The 6210-nt window shown below is 36.0% G+C and overlaps 1 non-coding gene across 1 annotated transcript; it reads right to left on the bottom strand.

The window, feature by feature from the left end:
* Nucleotides 1-2739: 2739 nt before the first annotated feature.
* Nucleotides 2740-2826, bottom strand: Trnastop-uca (transfer RNA opal suppressor (anticodon UCA)). Its single transcript has one exon. It is a non-coding gene; the product is annotated as a tRNA-Sec (tRNA).
* Between the last annotated feature and the right edge of the window lie 3384 nt (nucleotides 2827-6210).

Genomic DNA, 6210 nt, shown 5'->3' with positions numbered 1-6210 from the left:
ATGGCATGGAGTTTACCAACTTCTCTGTTTCCTCAGATGTTATTTTCGCCCATTAAGCCTGCATGACACTTCGTAACATCTCCTTGCTGATTATAACGTGCAGACGAATTATTTTTCTCCAATAGATCCCAAAGATGCTCAATGGGGTTGAGATCTGGTGATTAGGGTGGTGTTTTAAGCTGTTTTGCAGTGTTATACAGAAGCCAAAGCCTAACAACCTCCGATGTATGCTTTGGATCGTTATCTTGTTGGAACCAAAATGTCGTTGCTAACTCTAGTTTAGCAGCACTTGGTTTCAAATTTTTTTTCAAAATATTGAGATAACCCCATTTAGTACTCAATAAATTCTAATTGGCCCACTCCACTAGCAGCCATACACCACCCCACCATAAGTCCACCACCACCGTGCTTCACCGTTCCAACTAAATTTTGTTTTTCCAGCTCAGTCCTGGACTTGCGTCACACTATTTGCCGACCTTTAATGCCAAAAATACAGAATTTTCTCTCGTCGGAATAAATAATTTGTTTCCAGAATTCAGGAGGCTTATTGATGACAGTATTAGCGAATGCAATCCGCTTTTGTCTGTTTATGACTGAAATATACGGCTTTCTTCGAGCAACTCTTCCATGAAATCCAGCTCTATGTAATATTTTTCTGGCAGTTTCGGCACAGATGCTTTTTTAAACATTGTTTCAATATTTTCAACAATTTTGGGTGATGTTATACGAGGGTTGTTGCTTGCCATATTAATCACTTTGCGCTCTTCGCTAACGGATAATTTTTTTTGACGCCCAGGCCGAGGCTTTGAAGTTATAATGCCGGTTTCTTTGTAATTATTAATAACGCGCTGGACAGAAGAATATGTTCTTCCAACTGTTCCACCAATATTTCTAAAGCTTTGTCCTTCTTTCCACAATTTAATAATTATTTTTCTTTCAGATATGCATATTTCCTTTCCTTTAGTTTCCATGTTTCCAAATTTATTATTTTTTGAAAAAAACGCGTGTAACTATCACTTGTTATGATAATGAACTGAAACTGATCAAAATTAAGAACAAGCATCATAAAAAGTAACGGTACTTTCGAAGTAAACAAAGTGAACGCAGTCTTTTTGGTTGTCATAATTTCTTCTTATGAGACAAAAGTACCGTTAGAACAAAAAAGCAAAAGCAAACTTGTATTTTTGTTTTTGTTTTCTAATTTAAGAAATATAAAGAAACAACATATACAACAAAACTTTATTTATTTTTTTATGTTGTTTTTTAATTATTAAAAAAGAAATTGTCACATGAACGCAGACTTTATGTGCTATGTGTATGTATATTGCACAACTAAATACAACTTAATTCTCCACAGTTTTAAGAATTGCTTTCTAAGTCATCTTATAATTGTTTTTTTTTTTTTTGTTTTTTGACAAATAACTTGCAAATGGTCATTGTCATTGCCGAAATGTTTTCATTGATTCAGAAAACTCTTTTAATAGTGTACGCTAACATGAGAAAAATGGGATTTTTTCCCTTTTCGTTACACAAGTGCTGCCAACTAATGTGACATTTTTCATTATTATTAGGCTTTTTCGTGATTTTGCCATATATATTTTTTCTATTTGGCGATATCTTAAATACATTATATTGATTTATTTTTATTAGTACAATAAAAATTGGAATATATGCGAAATATGACTACATTTAAAAATGCACTAAATGTGTGAATTTTGTTGTATAATGACACTAGAAGTATACTTTTTTGACTATATCTACTAACTAAACTACTGCACTAATGATACATAAAAAGTGGCATGTCATAAGACAAGAACATATAGTCTGATATCACCTTAAAAGGAGATTATGTTGAGAAATAAAGAAAAACTTGTCTGAATTTGTTAGGATCGCCAATGTTAATACCTACATACATAACGTGTTTTAAAAGTACCTACCTATGTTATTTATCAAAGCAATATGGAACCAATATATCGTTTACTCATAATTGAGAAATTATTTGCTATTCTGCAGAGTTTGCTAGATTTTTTAGCGATATCGAAGGTTTTTATTTTAGTGACTTAATTTAACCAGCTGCTGTTGCAGAGGCAAAATGTCGTTTTTACCAACCGCTGAGAAACGTAATTTTTTTTTATACCTATTTTAAGTTTTGTGATTTTCTTTCTACATTAGCAATACTGCAAACATTTTGGTTTTCACCACCTTTGTAATGTGTGTGTGTGTGTGTGGCTGTTAAATCGAGGCGGACAGTGTGTCGTGTATTTGTGTTTATTCACCACCAGTTAAAAGTATACCACGGTTGAGTACAGCACTCAGAGAGGTTCCGTGTGAGAACAAAAAATAAATTAAGCGTTACTGGCAAGGTTGTTTCTGTGGTGCAGTGTTTAGCTCATCCGCTCAGCACTCGAGTGTTGTGCGGTTCAACACCGGTCGGGAACATCGTTCATCAATGTAAAATCTTATTTACGAATGAGATATGTGTCTTTGGAATTTAGTTTGTTTCTTTTAAAGCCGCTTGAAACTAACAATTTACATCGTTGTGAGCCATCACATCTTTAGGTACTGTGGTTATAATTTAATGTTTCTATTTCTGAAAAACTAGTAACCAGAAATTTTCACAGAAATATTTTAATATAAAAAAAAACCTTTGATTTTAATTGGTGAGCATAACAAAGTATATACATATTTATAATATGGCAAAGTAATAAAAGTAAATAAACAATAACTCTTTTTTTTTGTCGCCCCCCAGGTGGAATCGAACCACTTCGACGCTAATCGACTACAGGTTTGAAGCCTGCACCCCGGACCACCGAAGTTCAGTGGGGCGATTTCAATACAACGGAAAACTTACTTATATCTAAAATATTTAAGAAAAGGCATATGTGAATTAAAAGCACTAACCATCATCAAAAATTCAATAACACTTAGACATTCGTCGAAAGCTTTAAGGTTTCTCGCAAGTGTTGTATGAATACCTTGACAAAGCAAGGAATTGGCAATTACATACATACGCACCTATATTACTGTGTGTATATTAGACCGTTTTATATTATAAGGGATTTTTGTACCCACCACCATAGGATGGGGGTATACTAATCTAGTCATTCCGTTTGTAACACCTCGAAATTTTCATCTAAGACCCCATAAAGTATATATATTCTTGATCGTCTCGTCGTTCTGAATCGATCTAGTCATGTCCGTCCGTCTGTCGAAATCACGATAGAGGTCGAATGCGTAAAGCTACCTGCTTGAAATTTTGCACAGATACTTAATATCGATGTAGATCGTTGGGGATTGCTAATTGGCCATATCGGTTTAGGTTTAGCTCCCTTATAAACCTATCGCCCGATTTTACATCTTGAGCCCCTGGAAGCCGCAATTTTTGCCCGATTTGGCTGAAATTTTGCATATAGTGTTCTTTTATGATTTTCAACAACTTTGCCAAGTACGGTCCAAATCGGTCTATAACCTGATATAGCTTCTATAAAAACCGATCGCCCGATTTGACTTCTTAAGCCCATGGAAGCCGCAATTTTAGTCCGATTTGGCTGAAATTTTGAATGTAACGTTTTGTTATGACTTCCAGCACTGTGTTAAGTAAGACCAAATCAATCTATAACCTGATATATATAGACATCTTGAGCCCTGATAAACCGCAATTTTTGTCCGATTTGGCTGAAATTTTGCATGTGGTGTTTTGTTATGACTTTCAACTACTGTGCCAAGTACGGCCAAAATCAGTCTATAACCTGATATAGCTCCCATGGAAACCGGTCTCTCGATCATCCTTGTTAGGTTCCTAGAAGTTTTAATTCTTGCTGGTTTCACAGAAGTTTGGTATGTAGAATAAAATTATGCTCTACAACTTAATTTATTTTGAATAAATTTTTAGCAGAACCCATGGTGGGTTCCCAGGATTCGGACCGGCCGAACTTAGCACGCTTTTACTTGTTTTTTTTATACCCTCCATCATAGGATGGGGGGTATACTAATTTCGTCATTCTGTTTGTAACTACTCGAAATATTCGTCTGAGACCCCATAAAGTATATATATTCTTGATCGTCGCGACATTTTATGTCGATCTAGCCATGTCCGTCCGTCTGTCCGTCCGTCTGTCCGTCCGTCCGTCCGTCCATCCGTCCGTCTGTCTGTCGAAAGCACGCTAACTTCCGAAGGAGTAAAGCTAGCCGCTTGACATTTTGCACAAATACTTCTTATTAGTGTAGGTCGGTTGGTATTGTAAATGGGCCATATCGGTCCATGTTTTGATATAGCTGCCACATAAACCGATCTTGGGTCTTGACTTCTTGAGCCTCTAGAGTGCGCAATTCTTATCCGATTGGGATGAAATTTTGCACGACGTGTTTTGCTATGATATCCAATAACTGTGCCAAGTATGGTTCACATCGGTTTATAACCTGATATAGCTGCCATATAAACCGATCTTGGGTCTTGACTTCTTGGATCCTCTCATGACCATCAACATACGTGTTTATTAGAATCGGTCAGAATCGGTCTATAGCCCGATACAGCTCCCATTCATTTTACTTTTTGAGGCCCCAACATATAATTTAATTGTGGTCTAAACCGGATCATATCTTGATATCGCTCTAATAGCAGAGCAAATCTTTTTTTATATCATTTTTTGGCTAAGAAGAGATGCCGGGAAAAGAACTGACAAATGTGCTCCATGGTGGAGGGTATATAAGATTCGGCCCGGCCGAACTTAGCACGCTTTTACTTGTTTTTTTTAATATTATGGCGATCGGTTAACAATAACCCGTGGCGACATGACGCCCAGTGTTGGATGTTGTGGTTTCTAAGGAATCCGGTTGAGTAGTTTAGGTCCTAGCATGAAATTAGTAAATAAAGTACACATTTATGTGTCGAGCTTTAATTTCATCAAATATACATATAGACACATGTCTATACAACACATGTTCAATACATATGAGAATTCATGTCGATTAGAGCGCGCTGTATTCGTATATGACGTACGTAAGACAAATCTTATTAATACAGAAAGTGAAAGGTCATATGACATGTTTGGTCGTGTAAAAGGGGCTTTTATTATACCATGGGTAATTATACATTAATTTGTCAAATTTGTCGCGGCATGCACTTACCAAAATGAAGCAAAAAAATTGCAATGTCACCCTTTAATAACAGTGCAAAGCAATTTTTCCAATTTGTTTAGATTTTAAATAAAATATGTCACTTTTTAAAAGAAAATTCATGTAAATGTTGTTTGGGGCTCCGGTTCAAAATGTCCATTCATAAGGTTCAACTTTGCACCACTGCCATTGACGGTACAAAAAGTTTCTTCCACGGTCGTTGCTGAAGAAAAATGAAGTGATGATGGCATTAGCCTATAAACCAGACCAAACTGTCGTTTTTTCGGCATGTAGCATATTTTGCCATCATTGAAAATCAATCAAATTTTCACGTTTGCTTAATAAAAGTAGAAAATAATTCACTGAATAGGCTAAAGAAAAAAAAATAGAATTTTTGACGTGGCAACCCAATGTTAAAATCAAAACTTTGAATGTGGTATGGGAAGAAAAAGTTAGAAAAGCTTTGTTGTACTAAATGCGACTCGTTTTTAATGTTGCAGAAGTTTGCAATAAGAAAATTATGAGCATACTTTTAGGCATATCAAAAAGATAAATAACGCTCAGCTAGCTCGATTATTTCGAACTTCCATTACCACCAATCGAGTGTTAATGCCATATAATTCCTTCTTTTACTATATAAAAATGAAATCGTTACGCTTTGTTTGTCTGTTCCGTGTAGACTCAAAAACGGCTGAACCGATTTTCATGAAATTTTCACAGATGGTTAAATAGGGTACTACATTTTTTGATATCCGAAGGGGGGGGCGAACCCTCCCCCATACTCCAATTTTCAAAAACGCCAGATCTCGGTGATGGGTGCTCCGATTTAAGCGAAATTTTGTATACCACCTTATGGTGGCCCAAAAACACGAAATTGGTATAAAACCTAGGGGGAAGCCCCATCCCAAAACCCACCCGAACGGACATGTGCACTGATAGGGACAATATGGGTATCAAATGAAAGGTATTTAAGAGTAGAGTACGAATTTGGTGTACAAATTTCACTCTTAAGTTTCCGAAAAAAAGGACATTTTCACCTCTTTGGGCAATATGGGTATCAATTGTAAGGTATTTAAGAGTAGAGTACGAACTTGG

The sequence above is a fragment of the Stomoxys calcitrans genome, chromosome 5 (assembly GCF_963082655.1).
Source record: "Stomoxys calcitrans chromosome 5, idStoCalc2.1, whole genome shotgun sequence".
NCBI classification, from domain to species: Eukaryota; Metazoa; Arthropoda; class Insecta; order Diptera; family Muscidae; genus Stomoxys; species Stomoxys calcitrans.
This window is presented reverse-complemented; position numbering and strand designations above follow the sequence as displayed.